Here is a 17,236-nt window from a genome sequence, read left to right on the forward strand (position 1 = left end):
ACTCTACCATCCATGGTGTGGGATGCGGGCTAACTGAGTCCCCTTGCAGGGTAAGACTACTGCAATGGAGGCTGCATTCTTCCTCATTCTTGCGGGAAGAATTGCTGCCGGAAGCTCTCCCAAAACAGCAAGGAAGAATTTCCCCAGAACTTCCTGCAAATCACTTCTTGTGTTTCACTGGCTCAAATTTTGTCGCAGTTCCATCTAAACCTACCACTGGATGGAGGAGGGGAGGATGAGTGAGATTACAAAGATTGGTTTAGTCTAACGAGTGCCAACCCTAAGGCTGATAATGGGACGGATATTGGGGAAAACATCAGGGTTCCATTTAGAAAGAGGAAGGAGAGCCTAGGAAATGGATGCTGAGTTGACAACCAATGGTATCCGATACAGATTCCTCAACAAGATTGTAAGCACCCCGGTGGCAAGGATTGTGTTTATCCCTGCAACATGTTCCTATCTGGGGGCCGTGAAAGGTAGGTGAGACAGGGAAGTGTGCAGGACCTCAGAGTTGCACCATCAGTGAAATAGCGGCTGATGCCACCAGCTGACTGACAGTCCAAAGGTACAGCTAAGGCTCTCAAGAGCTCCCCCAGTGTTTAGGAGAGCTTGGAAGAGGGCAGTTCCTACTTGCCAGAGCCTTTTATGGCCACTACCAGTCCGTATCAAGCCTTTAGACAATGAGCTAGAACAAAAGTAATATTCTATGAAGGAGAGCATCGTAACCTGCAAAGGACAGTCGAGTGAGAATGCAGCATCTTTTTTCTCTCCCTCCTGCCTACCCTCACAGCAAGGGATCTGGAACAGGGCAGAGGGAGAGAACAAAAGTCTAGCTTGAGGACTGGAGTGAGGATACGAATTGAACATGAGATTGAAGCTTAAAAATGAATATGTCAGTTGATCACATAGTTGTATATATTTTTATAACAGCTTTATTGAGATATAATTTACATACTACAAACTTCACCCTTTCAAAGTATGCAATTCAGGGTCTGGCCCGGTGGCCCAGTGGTTAAGTTCTGTATGCTCCACTTCAGTGGCCTGAGTTCGTGGGTTCAGATCCTGGGCACAGATCTACTTCACTCACCAACCACACTGTGGAGGTGTCCCACATACAAAAAAAAAATAGAGGCGGATTGGCACAGATGTTAGCTCAGGGCTAATCTTCCTCAAGCGAAAAAATGAAAACTAAAAAAAAGAGGAGGATTGGCAGTGATGTTGGCTGAGGGTGAATCTTTCTCAGCAAAAAAAAAAAAAAAAAAGTATGCAATTCAATGAGTTTTAGTCTATTTCCAAAGTTGTGCAACCATCACCACTATCTCACTCCAGAACATTTTCATCACTCCCAAAAGAAATCCATATCCACTGTAGTCACTCCTCATTTCCCTCTCCCCTTAGGCTACTTTTTGTTTCTATGGATTTGCCTATTCTGGACATTTCATATAAATGGAATCATATAATATGTGGCCTTTTGTACCTGTCTTATACAATGTTTTCCAGTTCATCCATGTTGTAGTATGTATTCGTAATTTATTCTGCTTATTGCCAAATAATATTCCATTGTATGAATATACCACATTTTGTTTACATTTATTCATCAGTTGATGAACATTTGAGTTGTTTCCACTTTTTGGTTATTATGAATAATGCTGTTATAAACACTCATGTACAGGTTACTGTGTGGATACGTATTTTCAACTCTCTAGGAGTGGAATGCTAAGTCATATGGTAATTATATGTTTAACATTTTGAGGAAGTGGCTGAACATTTTAAATTGCCGCTAGCAATATGTGAGGATTCCAATTTCTCCACATCCTTACCAACACTTGCTATTATCTGTCTCTTTTTATTTAGCTTCCAATTGTGTGAGAAGTGGTACTTCATTATGATTTTTTAAATTGAGATATAATTGACATATAACATTATATTAGTTTTGGGTGTACAACATAAATTTTATTTCTTGTTATAGGAACTTTTAAGATCTACTCTCTTAGCAACTTTCAAACATCCAATACAGTGTTATTGACTATAGTTACCATGCTGTACGTTTAAATCCCCAGGACTTATCTATAACTGAAAGTGTGTAGCTTTGACCCCCTTCACTCATCTTGTGCATCCCTCACCCCTGCTTCTGGCAACCACCAATTTGTTTTCTGTATCTGTGTGTTTGTTGTTGTTGTTTTCTAGATTCTACGTATAAATGAGATCATATATTAGATCACACAGTATTTGTCTTTCTCTCTCTGACTTATTTCACTTAGCATAATGCCCTCAAGGTCCATCCATGTTGTCACAAATGGCAGGATTTTCTTCTTTTTTAATGGCTGAATAATATTCCATTGTATATGTATATACCACAATTTCTCTATCCGTTCCTCCTTCAGTGAACACGTAGGTGGTTTCCCTGTCTTTGCTGTTGTAAGTCACGCTGCCATGAACATGGGGGTGCAGATATCTTTTCAAGTTAGTGTTTCTGTTTCCTTCAGATAAAACTCAAAAGTGAAGTTGCTAGATTATATTGTAGTTCTATTTTTAATTTTTTGAGGAAGCTCCATACTGTCTTCCATAGTGGCTGCACCAGTTTACACTTCCATCGACAGTGCACAAAGGTTCCCTTTTCTTCCTATCCTTGCCAACACTTATTTCTTGTCTTTTTGATGACAGCCTTTCTAACAGGTGCGAGGTGATATCGCATGTGGCTTTGATTTGCATTTCCCCGATGACTAGTGCTGTTTAGAACACTTTTTTCTGTATCTATTGGCCATCTGTATGTCTTCTTTGGGAAAATGTCTATTCAGATCCTCTGTCCATTTTTTAATCAGATTGTTTGATTTTTGCTATTGAGTTATATGAGTTCTCTATATATTTTGGGTATTAATCCCTTATCAGATATGTGATTGGCAAATATTTTCTCCCATTTCATAGGTTGCCTTTTTACTTTGTTGCTGATTTCCTTTGCTGTGCACCTCATTACGGTTTTGATTTGCATTTCCTTAATGATGATGATGTTGAGCATCTTTTCATGTGTTTATTGATCATTTGCATACTTTTTTGGAGAAATGTCTATTCAAATCTTTATTGTGGAATGTAAGAGTTCCTTATATATTCTGGACATAAGTCCCTTATCAGATATGATTCACATACAGAAGTCTCCCCTTACCCATGGGACATACATTCCAAGATCCCCAGTGGATGCCTGAAGCCATGAAGAGTACCAAATCCTGTATAGACTATGTTTTTCCCTATACACACATACCTGTGATAAAGTTTAATTTATAAATTAGACACAGTAAGAGATTAACGACAACAAGTAATAACAAAAATAGAACAGTTATAACAGTGTACTGGTGTAAAAGTTACCATGGGCCTTAGCAACCTCAGTATACAATTTTTTTCTTTCCTTATTAAGTCGAGAACTTTCACCTTTTCACTTTACGGCTTCTCTTTGGCACCTCCAAATTGCCAGCATCACTACTCTTGTGCTTTGGGGCCATTATTCAGTAAAATAAGGGTTACTGGAACACAAGCACTGCCGTACTGCGGCAGCGGATCTGATAGCTGAGACAGCTGAGTGACTGACAGCAGGTAGCGTATACAGAGTGAATCTGCTGGACAAAGGGATGACTCACATCCTGGTGGGATGGAGCTGGGGCTCGAGACTTTATCACACTACTCAGGAAGGCCTGCAATTTAAAATTTATGAACTGTTTATTTCTAGGATTCTCCATTTAATATTTTTGTACCATGGTTGAGCATGGGCAACTGAAACCTGAGAAAGCAAAACTGCAAATAAGGGAGACTACTGTATATTTTCTCCCATCCTATGGACTGCCTTTTCATTTTTTTGATGGTGTTCTTTGAAGTACAAAAATTTTTTATTTTGATGAAGTTCAATTTACCTGTTTTTTCTTTTGTTGCTTGTGCTTTTGGTGTCCTAAGCAACCACTGCCTAATACAAGGTAATGAAGATTCACTCTGGAGTTTTCTCCTAAGTGTTGTAGTTTTACATTTAGGTCTATGATACATTTTGAGTTAACTTTTATATATGGCATGAGGTAGAAGTTAAACTTTATTTTATTTTAATGTGGATATCCAGTTTTCCCAACAGCATTTGTCAAAAAGACTATGCTTTCCCCATTAAGTGATCTTGGCACCGTTGTCAAAAGTCGATTGACCATAACTTAAAGGCTTCTTTCTGGACTCTGAATTTAATTCCATTGATCTGTACATCTGCGCTATGCCAGTCTTATACTGTCTTGATTGTTGGAACTTTAAAGTAAATTTTAAAATTGGGGAGTGTGAGTTCTCCAACTTTGTTCTTCTTTTTCAAGATCGTTTTGACTATTCTGGATCCCTAGCATTTCCATATGAATTTTAGGATCATCTTGTCAATTTCTGCAAAAAGGAGAAAAAACAGGTAGGTGGGATTTTAATAGGAGTCATGTTAAATTTGTAGGTCAGTTTGTGGAATATTGCAATCTTGACAATATTACATCATCCAATACATTAACACAGGATGTCTTCCCTACTACTTAGGTCTTCTTTAAATTCTTTCAACAATGTATTGTAGTTTTCAGTGTACAAGTCTCACACTATTTTGTAAATTTATTCTTAAATATTTTTTCTTTTTTATGAAATTGTAGTGGAATAGTTTTCTTAATTTCTTTTCAGATTTTTAATTGCTAGTCTACAGAAATACAAATGATTTTTATGTATTCATCTTGCATGCTACATAGGCATATACATTTGTTGAATGTCATTGAATCCTGTGCTTAAGATACATGCATTTCACTGCATAAAGCTTACATCAATAAAAGATTACTATGTAGTTTTAAAGAAAGTGAACAGGACCGGTTATTTTTAGAATGAGACTGTTCTACGACTGGAAACACTAAAGGTTTATGTCATTGGACTGATTAAGCAAGACTTCTCTCAGAGAAAGAGGAATGGTGGGTGATGTTCAACAGAGCACAGCTAATGGCTGTTAATGGAGAAATAAAGTCTTTCAATATTGATACTCCAAAGAGTGAAGAGGCTCATAAATCGGTAACTATGGTGATAGAAGATAGCGTAGGCTATTACTTGCATTACTCTGACATTTACTTTGTCAGAGCAATATTGCAAACAAAAAGGCATTTGTTTCCCTTAAAAAAAAAATACTCTTTGTCAAATGTTTATTGAATTTGCATCTGTCGCAATCGGTGAGCACCCAGGTCCCAGGATCTTTGTGCTCAGCATTCTTCTCTCTATTCTTTACACCTTGAGAATGAAAAGAGCATCTCTACTGTCTCTTTAGCCACATCATAAAAGCTGAGACTCTGCTGTTTGGTAAGCATCAAGAGAAGTTTCAGCTATCAATCAAGAAATAAGGCTCTTTTGGTGCAGATCTTGTGAAAATATAACAACTATTAACAAGTTTTCCTAATAGGGAGATAGGCAGGTCCATCCCTTGCAGTGGTGACACACGTCCTAGTTCTTCTAGAGATCTCACGACATCAGAAAACCTAAGGAACACCGAGTACCTATGCAGCGTTTCCCATGACTTCTAGGGTTTACAAGGAAAGCGTCAAGACGAAAGCCTGCTGGAGACATTGGGCTTTGAGCGTCTGTACCAGAAATTAAAGGAAAGCGGGCCAGACGGGATAAAATGGGCTCCACGGCCACGTATATTTTCTATTTTCTCACTGACAGGACTGTGTGTCTTCAAAGTTCTTGGCCTCATCAGACCTTCGTCTCAGAAAATCCTGTGTGGAATCAGCCAACATTTATTTAAGACAGTCTGCTTCTTTTTAGTCTCCTAATATGAGCTGCTATCGTGAAAATAATCCAGGTGTTCCTGAGATGGTTACAAATAATCACCCTTCAAGCAGAGTCTATAAAAAAACAGTATTCACATTTGTTAAGTGACTGTGTTCCATGTATTATTCTGGTGCTTTTTTATACATGATCCTCAATTTAATAAAATTTGACAATAATGAAAAAAATTCTCTTTACCTGCCAAATCAATTCAATAAATTTGTGTTCATTAAACAGACAATGGAAACATCATTTATGCATACATATTCCAATATTTTTTCCTTACGGTTGTTTTAAGCTTTCCTCAAATTACCATAAAGGCATCAAAACCTACCATCACAGTTCTGTCCTTCTGATTTTCCCACTGAAGGACGAGAGAAGAAAATTCCATATCTGTCATCTAGACCCTATTAGTACCTGCTTTGGCTAAGCCTTGAAACTAAGCTGTCACAGATCAATTACACAGGAATGAGCTGACATCTGCTTCCTGCCAGGAGCAATACACAGAGAGAGAGAGATTTGCTCTTCTGAATGGAGTGACGGAAAACACAGTGTTTACCTTTGTAGGATCTGAGACTCATGAAGCTAGCGCTAAAAACTGCATGTTACAAATAAGAACGTGGGTGTTCGGGAGTCAGTGGAAGTGCTAGGTTTCCCCGAGCTGGTGTCTCTTCAGCTGGCTTATCTGAATGTGATGAAACAAGGAGAACTTCTCCCTCACTTCCGGCAGACTTGGGCAGGAGTAAGGGGAGGAGCTAAGTCCTTAATCCTCTCCCAAGGCCTCCAGAAAAGGAGAGGCTGAAATGGTAAAGCTGCAAGAGCCCTTAGAAGCCACGTCATCCATAGCCCTTATTTTACAGCCAAGGAAACTGAGGGGAAGGTTGAATGTGACTTTGGTTAAAGCGTCTGGAGCCTTTGTCATCCCTTCTCTCCCTAGAGATGTGTCGCTTGGAGACGTGCGCCAGAGGCTCTGCTGGTGGGACTGGGGCTTGAGTCCTCTGCAACTGAGTTGAAGCAAATGCAAAAATGAGTTTTCTTAGACATGTGACAACAAAATAGCAGATAACAGAACACGCAGAGGACTGACGACAGTCAGAGTCAGCATATTTCATTTTCAGAGAACAAGTAATCCTCTCCACCACAGCCCTCTAAGGAATTTCAGGTACATCCAGATGAGCTGGCACTCGTCCCACATGCAGTTTCCATCACTCAGGACCAGCTACTAAGGGGAGGTGCCCTGTGCTTCACAATTAGCTTCAGGCATTGCCCGCTACAAACGGCTAGACACAGACTGGCTTGCTTTTAAAAACACCACTTAGCTCACAGACAGATCTCTAAGGCAGCAGCCATTTGCAGTCTTAATATAAAATGAAATTAAGCTTAAAAGAACTTTCCTGCTATGTGAATTGTGATCTGTATCTATAAATCAGAGAGCTACGGCAGATATATATATATCTCTCTCTTAAATATTCTTGAAGTAGAAAAATATGCTAAACTATAAATACATACGTTATATATACATGCTTATATAGAAATATGTGTTTATTTAAGAAACTGTACATTTCTTTTTGAATCGTAATTAGGTTTGTGCTTCAGTCTGTGTATGTTAACAAGTAGAGCACATGCAATCCCACTGATTGAGGTCTTTCTAGAAAGAGAATTAACTCTTACACTGTCACTAAAACAACTAAGTTCCATCTTCCCTTGTCTTGGAAAACGACTGGTGTCCTTTCTGCGACACCCAAAATCTTGAAAATCCCTCTCACGGAAGGCTACGTTAGATAGGAGAAATCCAAAATTCAGTTTTCCAGCTCTTGTAGCAAAAGTAAATTTCCAAGCACTAGATCTCATTCCTTGTTGAAGCAATGAACTTCAACAGCACACGCAATATTTATTTTCTGGAAATTGGGTTATAAACACTCAGCACCTGGATTAGAGGCTGCAGGCAAAACGGCTTTCTCTATTTCTCTCCTTTTATGATTCAGTAATATTGAGTGAAAGACTCACCCTGTTATTACTATTCTATGTTTAGTGAATATTTTTACTGGTGGTGAGTGATAATACAGGTTCCAATAAGAGGAATGTGTCCGCTCAAAACGTGAATGTTTGCGACACGGTCTGCTACCACGGGGGCGATAACTCCTCACTGCTGCCATCTCCTGGAGACTCCAGTCCCCGCAATATTGACTAGATAATTTTAAAACTCAAATTTCCTCCAAATAATTGACCTCATTAATTGAAAAAGCCAACACCACAACATTTGACACTTCAGGTTTGTTTACAGGCGGAAAAAGCTTGGCTTCCCGAAATATGAAAGAAAAGTCATAAAGGACTGATCATAGAACGGAAGGCGTTGTCCCTGCTCTGTCTCATAAATAACTGTAATAGCTAATGAAAGAATTCATCGTGATATAAAAACAGCACCCCGCCTTCCCCCTTTCCTTTGGCCGTTCAAATCTGAAATAGGATGGGAGCCCACGAAATCATTTCCAGGTAGCCCTGCCCGGCCTCTGCTTCTCTTTCCAAGTACAGTAGCTGAAACAAGTCACTACGCCAGCCGTGGCAAGGGCGGGGTGCTCTATCCCAGAGGCCACTCGGGTTCCCCGCCATGAGTAGAGTCTGATATTGATGGGTTTGGAAAATGATTCTCATGATGTCAGCTCGCTGGATAGGGTTCTGTTGTCAAAAATCATCATCCTCATCATCATCTTCAGTGGTGTTTCCTCTTCCTCCCTCTGTGTAGGTTCAGAGCCCATTTCAGGAGAGGTCTCTGGGTAAAGCATTCCGTGGCCTGCTCCACTAGCCAACTCTGACCATCCCCTTCCTCTGTTTGGCCTCTCTTAACTCAGTGATGACACAGGAGGCGTCCTGGGAGGCCCAGCCCATACTCACCAACCCACCTTGTGAAGCCTTGGCCGTTACTGAAGGCAGATCCTCCACCCAAGGTCATTACTGAGTAGAAATTCCATCATAGGAGGGAGCACAAGAGAGAGCTTGCCCTGGAAACAAACAGAAATAAATGCTTCCTGATCAATCAAGTCATAATGCTCAAGGTTCAGAACCTCACTCCATATCCCCACACAGTCTAGTCTCACACTCTTTCTAAACACACACACACACAAACACAAACACACACACACACTTACTCGTCCCTCCTCTGCCTTGAAGCCAAATGCCCAAGTCCTTGAGTGCCACACAGAGGAGGTTTGTAACAGGAAACTGAAATTTTGGAAGAAGGGAGAAACCTGGAAATATAAAATATTTATCAAAGTTTAATTGCCAGATGAGCAGGAGCAGAGACTGGGAGAAAGAGCGGGTAGATGTCTTTTTGTGTCTTCCTTCTAACTAGCGTTCAGTCAACCTCTTTAGAGGGGTCACTCTGCCCGGTTCCTAAGCCGGACACTGTGGGTAATTTAGACATTGTCCCTGCCTTCCAGCTACTTGTCATCCAGTGAAGGCTTGCAAATCCCGGATTCTTTCTTCCATCACTTCTCCCAACAAACATTTACTGACTGATATTCTTACTTACCAAACGTGAACTAATGTGAGCGCCTGAATTCTTGAGGCAATTTTGTTTCTAGAAAGAAATATATAGATGTGAGAAGACACGGGAAAGAAGGATTTACGGAACAAAAGTGCTAAGTTGAGAGAAGCCAGAATCCAAAATGGCCTGTGGATACAGAGCTGGGTGACTCGGAGCTGGAGGTGCCTGTATTGAAATAGAGACGTGAGCAGAGCCGTCTGGTGAGGAAGGTGGTTTTCACTCAGAAACACAGTGATTGAAAGTGACAGGAAGACCTAAGTGTAACTCATCAGCGACCTTCAGACATGAGGGACTGGGTTTGGGGCAAGAGTGAAGGGTCAGACTAGAGATGGGATCTGGGAACAATCTGGGTGACGGTGAATAAAGCAGTGGGAGGTGAGGAGATAAGAAAAGATCTCCACCACTTAATCAGGAGGAAAAGGCCGTTTCCTCCAAACACTCTGTCTGTGGAGAATACTCCACAGCAAGCGTGTCATGAGGCAATGCAGGAGGCCAGACCCTTCCTTCTGAGCCCTGGGGAGCCATGAGCCGGAGGAGGGGAGACAGGTTCTGGCAAAAACTGTGGCATCTGTCACGGGTTAACTCAGCTCATGTGGGTCCAGGCATTCGCCCCTGAATGCCTCAGAATCCTAGAGTGGTTTCACTTTCTTTTTTTTTTTTTTTAATATGCTTTTTGGTGAGGAAGATTGGCCCTGAGCTAACATCTGTTGCCAATATTCCTCTTTTTTTCTCCCCAAAGCCCCAGTACATAGTTGTATATTCTAGTTGTAGGTCATTCTAGTTCTTCCAAGTGGGACGCCCCAGCAGCATGGCTTGATGAACCATGTGTAGGTCCGCCCCGGGATGCGAACCCACAAGCCCCGGGCCCCCGAAGCAGAGCGCAAGAACATAACCACTACGCCACCCCCAAGGGCAGGCGGGTCGTGCTTTGTCTCCTCTCCTCAGCCCGGACCCACCTGGCTCCAGCCACGTGTGCAGGCCTCAGCGGCCCCAAGCGCTGAGAGCATTGTGGAGCAGCCTGCACGGACGAAGTGCCCAACCACGCGGGGCACACGGGCCGTATGCTGAAATCAGAACAGCCCCTTCCTTTATGTTTACTGTAAATCAGGACTTTAGGGAATGACTTTCATTTTTGTGCCTCTGTTTTGCTGCCACCCCACGTGAAAGTTCAATCTGCCTCCTCGAAAACCCAGCCTGCCTTTCCCACGCAGCACCGTTTCTCTCCTTTTCCTTGAGAACCCGTGCTCTTCGCTGGGCTCGTCCCTTTCGCCCCAGGCTGGCCTTTGTGCCTTCGTTACTAGGTCAGGCTTCGGGAGGTCTGTTTCCATCCCACGCCGTCAGTGCTGGCTGTGTGCCCTGGAAAGCGCAGCCCAGGGGGCGGGACAGCAGGCCTGCGTCTCCGCAGATGTCACCTGCGTTCTCTGTCACAGACGAGGCGCCACTCTGCGGCCCCTCTTGGCCTCCACTCCCCGCCCTTTGCAGTGGCTTTGCTGCAGCAGCTGCGCCTTCTGTTCCGTGCGGTGCCCGCTGCTGGCCCTGCTCCCGGCCGCTCTAAAGCCGGGCGGAGCACAGTCCCTGTCGCCCGGTGGGCATTTGTCTCTCAACCGCCTGATGATGCTTCCTGGGCTCAGCTCCTCCTCAGGACAAGTTTCCATTCTCGGTTCAGTGCCCCGGATGAACTCTCAATGGCACGAGTTCTATGCCAGGATTAATCCTTTCAGGAAAGACCGTGTTCCTATAAATGCTGATTGTCTCTTTTCAGCAAAATTTATTAAGAGCAACTTGTAGGCAAAACTTAGAAAGCCACAGGTTTATGAGAATGTCTAGATGTCTATTTACAGATCACAAAATAGATATTTTGCTCTCCAGCTTAATCAGGGGAGGCAACAGCACGGCAGAAAGAGGCCCAAATTGGGAATTCTAACCCCAGTTCTGCACCTACTGGGCTCTGGACTTTGCCCCGGGGCCTCTCAGCGCCTCTGCTTCTTCACCTGAAAATAAGGGAGTTGGCCTAGATTTTTTGCTGAGTTTCCTTTAAGTTCTCCTGTGCTGGAATTTTTCATTGCCACTTTCTGTGTGATGCGGTTTAGCGATTAAGAACTCCCGAATTCCTGTTTGCCATTGGTATGGAGGTGTTACTAATGCAAGCACTGTTTCCCTCAGACCATCTTTCCCGATAATCTTGTATTTTATGGCGATGTCACAGCCAGAAGTGCTTTGCTGGAACATTTGCAGACAGCTTCATCCCTTTGTGCAAAGTCACGATGTTCCAGGTGCTCCGGTGGCCTCTTATTTCACTCCGTAAGAATTTTGTTTTTATTTATTAGCCAAAGGTAATGTGCTCAATTCCACTGCCCACTTCTGAGTAAGCGTTTTTTAAATCCGTGCTTTTTCTTTCCCCAGCAAACCGTCTATGCAGATTTTGAAAGGAGACTTTTGAAAAGAATAAAAAGCAGTCCTGCAAGTGAATCCCAGACCCAGGTAAGGAGGTGTCTGCCCAAGTCACAGAGTGACAAGGGGAATGAGTGTGCATTGTCCCAGAACCGTTGCGTGAGGGTGAGCCTGCAAGAGAGCGGCAATCAGCTGGGGGGGCGGGCCGCATGATGTGATAAGCAGCAACTTCTAGTCCAAGCATTGCCAAGAGCACTGGCACCTGGTTCCCCTCCAACCAGTCCTTGTCCTGGTCCCCATGCAGGGCCATCTCCTGGACCAACTCTGATTCTCAGGAGCTTGCTCAGAATTGGCTCAGGCCTCAATCACTTCTCTCCCGCTATCTCCCACCCACTCCCCAGTGTGGGGCATCTTCTCCTTTTTGAGCCACAGTCTCCTTCATGGACAAGGGAGACACCCACCTGCCCTGTGGGCCTTCTGAAGGCACCTCTTTCCCTAGGGCAAGAAAGAAAATCTACAGGTTTAATTTCTACCTTTTAAAAGTGACTTCTACATATGCAGAATTTTGGGACTAGTTATTCAACATATGAATGAGATTTGAAAACGTCATCAGCAAAGCACAACAACATACCTCATAGGCCCTGTTGAAGGTCATATTGTACTTCGTGTGTTCCTTTCTCTCTTTCCTCTCATATTCATGCATTCACTCAACAAACATTTACTGAGCCCTTCCTATGTGTCAGACACTGAGGTTTCAAAGGCAGGGAAGAGTTGATTATGGCGGGAGAGACAGGTATATAAATAATTTACCTGCACACCACAAAGTCCTGGCCCATGCCCCTGACACTGCTGGGCAGAAGTTAGGCTACGGGGCCTACAGGCTGGCTCTAGGCACTCCCTGGCTTGCACGGGCTGCAATTCTGAAGGAATTATTTTCCCATTTTACAGAGGAGAAAACTGAGGCCCAAAGTGGTTAATTCAATCAACATGTGTCCTCAAAGTAGAAAGTGGTGAAGTTACATCTGTCCTTTGGGCCACATCTGACGCTCTGTCTCTGACTCTCTCTGATGACGATTATTTTAGGCTGGTTACTTTTAAAAACTGCAGATGAGAAGGAGGCTCTGAGAAGTGGAATTTGCTTGCCCTTTGATCAGAGGCATTTGCATTTGTGAAGGAAGTCTCCATCTGTGGGGGTGTTTCCTTCCCTGCACCAGGAGGAAGGGGGGATGGCCTTATCTCTGGAAACTCTTAATGGAGATGGCAAGGACTTAAGTTGTTTACTGTCTGGTAACCTCATGTAACCGCCCCCCCCCCACCACCCCCCCCCCCCCCCCCCCCCCGCAACATCCTCCTTTGTCTTTAGCTAAAGATAATATTTAAGGTGGTGGCTTCTGCCATTTACTTAATCCAGTTTGATTCTTATCTAAAAGTTATAGGACCACCCAATAACCAGACCCCAACTGCACTGATACCATTTTAACAACTCTTTTTACGTATTCTTTCCTTTGTCTTGTAAAGAGGTAACTCACATACCTATGCCTTAAATTTAGCCCTACCCTCAACCCATGTTTGCAGCAGCAGCTCTGACTGCCCATGGGTCCTGTCCCTATGCTATTCCACACTATTCTCTAAATAAAAGAGCACTACTTCCAGACCTTGAGAGTCCAAGAAATCTTTCTTTCAACTCCTCGGCTTACCGACCCCGCATTATTTCTGGCGGCCTGTACGGGGATCCTGCTTCATCGGTTTGTGACCTCGAGTTCTGGTAAGTGCATTTTTTTTTCCTTGTGCCTTTCTCTTTTTCGAGGATGTAACTAAATTCACTACTTCACTGGGAACTTTCTTGAACAACTGTATGAATCCACATTTGCTGCCCATGGCTACTCTATGGGGCAATCATGGCATTCAGCTTGAAGAGAATCAGTACCTGAAGCCTAAGCATGATGGAGAATGAATTAATCCATTCCTTCCTGACTCTGTCTCTAATATATAAATTTTACGTGGGCACAGGTCGACCACTTAACTCATTAGGATGGTCGCCAATCTCCAAGACTCCTGTGGAAGGTTTCTTTTCCTAAGGCTGGATTGGTATCCCTCCCTATGGCTCCTGACCACACTCTGAACCACAGAAAAGTCCCAATCAGGACTCTGGTTCAAGGAAAGTACCAAACTCTAACCTTTGGTTGAGTATGGGAACCCCTTCTTGGGAGAATGGCTCCAGGATGCAATTGGGTAGAATGTCCCCCAGACTGGCAGAAAATTCCTCACCGTTTTTCTCTATCCTTTTCTCTCTGGGACCATTCACCAGGCACCTATTACTGCCAGGCATAATAGGGAAGATATACAAGGGATGCAATGCTGGGGGACGCCCCCATCATCCCTTGCCATAGGAACCCCAGTGGGGGGATTTTCAAGGTAATGGCTCCTTTTCTCTCAGGGACCATTCACCAGGCACCTATTACTGCCATAATAGGGAAGGTATACAAGGGATGCAATGCTGGGGGACGCCCCCATCACCCCTTGCTATAGGAACCCCACAGTAGGAATGACGGGTAGGATGCTGCCCTAGGTTCAGGGGGGATTTTCAAGGTAATGGACCCGTTTCTTTCATCTCTCTTAGAGTTACAGTGGCCATTTTGGTTTCCTTTTGAGCTTTGCAACCAGGAAACAAAGAAATCTTTAAAGAGTAAAAGGCTCCACACCTGGGAGCCCCCCCCCCCACTCTGGTTTCCAGGCCTGATCACCCCGGTGACCCCAAGTGGGGTGCCCTCTCTTGATGGTTGACTCATTGAGTATTGACTACTGAGTCAGTTATGAGGGTAGAAGACCTGTGATTCATTCTGTGAACTGTCCTGCTGGGGTTGTGTGCCCCAGCACGGGAACTGTTGTGTGACTCTTATTTTGATAACCCTCTGGAAGAGGCCATGAGGGTGAGGTCTGATCTCTTCTTTTCCTTTCTTTGCCTTGTTCATCACCTCCTCTGCTGTCACCGAGTCAGGTTACGTTCAGGCTGGACCTGAGCAGAACCTGGACCTTCTGTAAAACTGAAAACCTTTTGCCAGGGACTTAACTCTCAACCCTGGCACTGGGAGCCCCAGCCTCCAGCCAGTTCCAGGCCTTTGCCTCCTGCTTTCCTGCCTCACCTTGTGCTGGCTCAGAGACTAAGTGCCCTGGTTCAGCAGGACTTGATTAAATCTTATAACTATATCGATGCCTGCAATCAGGCTGTGTACCCTTTCTCTGGCCGCAGTCAGTCAGACACCAGCTTTACTGCCATGGGGAACGCCCCCAAGCATCCCCGGAGACTAACCGCTTGGTGCATTCTAACCAATTGGAAACACTTGCAATTGGATGGGTTATGCCCCAGAAACTCCAGCTTGGAGAAAACTTGAGGGGTTTCTCTGTGCCTTTGTGATGTAGTTGGACAGGTGGATCAACCTAGAATGTCATTAAGTTACAACCCAGTTTCTGAGAAATCAAGAGCAACTGTCCTTGGAAAATCCTTGTAAGGCTAGGAATGCAGCTCTAGAGGCATTCAGGTTCCACCCATTTCCCTTATCTCAAAGAGCTTGCAAATCCTCTGGAGGACTACCTAGCCCATCACTAATTCCTAAGACTGAAGAAAAAAAATGGAAAAAGAAAACAACGGCCACAAGCGTGCCCTTGCAAAAAATCTAGTATCTTGAGTGTCTTTTCCATAAGTATTAGTAAAAAGGCTCAAAACAAAATTTGGATTCATAACTGGTGAGCTTTGTATTACTGTACTTGATTCATGACAGTAATTTTTAAAATAATAGCTGTGGAGACTCTGTGTATGTGTGTCTATATGTGTGTTACACGTGTGTGATATTTTACCTCCGGATGGTATGGCCAAAATTAAGAGCTCTGTTTAATTGGCTTCAAGTAAGCGCTTATATAAATTCTAAATGTAGTAGAAATTAATCCAATGTCTTTTAAGTTAATGTGATGTGAATTAATCTTTGGCAAATGAAAGCTTGTTTAAGTTTGTTTGTTTGATTGAAATAGTCTTGTCAGAGTTGTCGGTATTTGGATATGATGCAGGCATGGAGCCTGGGTTAACTAGTCAAATAGGCTCATGTTGTCTGTTAGAAGTCCATCAGCAAGATAACAGCTTTAAATGATGACCAGTTTTGTCTAATGTCTCATGAGGTTTTCGTGGCTAATCTGAACATAATTGTTGGAAACAAACGGTTTAAATAGATAAAAGTGGGTAGAATAACTGTTTTATGGTCTGTATACTTGGGAAAAAAAACCCAGCTTCCAATTTCTTTTTGATAACAATGAGTTTTGCCAAGTTAAGTTAAATGATAAAAATCTGAGTATCTGGGTCATTTCTGGATAGGATGGAACACTGAAAGATTGCTAAATGTATCCAAGTAATCTACTTTTGGCTTCTTATTGCAGAGGGGCTAAAAGTCTTTGGGTCTGTTACTGTAAGCTGGCATGTTTCTAGAAATTATGAAAAGTGTTTAGAATGCTGATATAAAAGACAATTCATAATTGCTTACCTTTTTAGTGTTTACTAGGGTCTGTTAAGGGTTAAAAGTTCTAATTAACCTATATAATTAAAGCTACTGTAAATTAATAAGGAAAACAGCTCTGTATTCAAGGAAAGTTAAAATGTATGTTTCAGTAAAGAGGGTATAAAGAATGGAAATATTTTGTTGGTTCGGTTAAGAAAGATAAATTTGTCCTAATGTACTAGAGAGTAAGAAAGCAAGCATGGGACAAATTCTGAAAGTAAAAAGAAAGTTGTGGAAGGTTTGTGAAGGAGAAATTCAGAAAGGAGTTTTATGCCTGGTCAAGTTGGCTAAGATTAAAGTAAATCCAACTAAGTAAATGAATTTTAATGTTAAAAATAAGCTGGTGCAGAAATTAAAATTTGGTTTTCTCTCAAAGGATGATTATCTTGAGCTTTTCAGCCTGGTCTAAGTCTGCCTAAAAGACAAATCTGTTTTGTTAAAATAATGACTGAGGTCACTTAAGATTTTTGACTGTTTCTGTTGTCACTTTGAATAGATACCTGAGCATTGTTTCACAGTGAGCGTTGTTTCCTATTTGAACAAGTGTTTTAAAATCTTTTGATATTTTTGACAAGGTTCTCCCTCTTAAATTACATGGGAAGCATTGTCAAATAAGCGATGATAAACTTTCTTAGGTAGTATTATATGGGTAAACGCTATTGATATAGATGTCTTAAAATTATATAACATTCCTAAAATTTTGATCTCTCCTGGTTATCGGTCATAATTCCAGTTATTATCTTGAAGTGTTGTATGTCACAGAAGTAGCCAAGTTTCTTTGTCAGTTGCCCTTTTGAGTCTTTTGTCCATTTACAGATAGTTGCTGTTTTGCTGTGATGCTTTTTGCTTTTGCAAATATGTTTCATCTTCAGAGAAATTCCCGGAAAGGATTCTGACACAGGATTCTAGAATACAGGTTTCTGATAAACTTTCAGATTGTAAAAGTGAACTGGGTAAGACA

This window comes from Equus asinus, chromosome 11 (genome assembly GCF_041296235.1).
Source record: "Equus asinus isolate D_3611 breed Donkey chromosome 11, EquAss-T2T_v2, whole genome shotgun sequence".
In the NCBI taxonomy this organism is placed as follows: domain Eukaryota; kingdom Metazoa; phylum Chordata; class Mammalia; order Perissodactyla; family Equidae; genus Equus; species Equus asinus.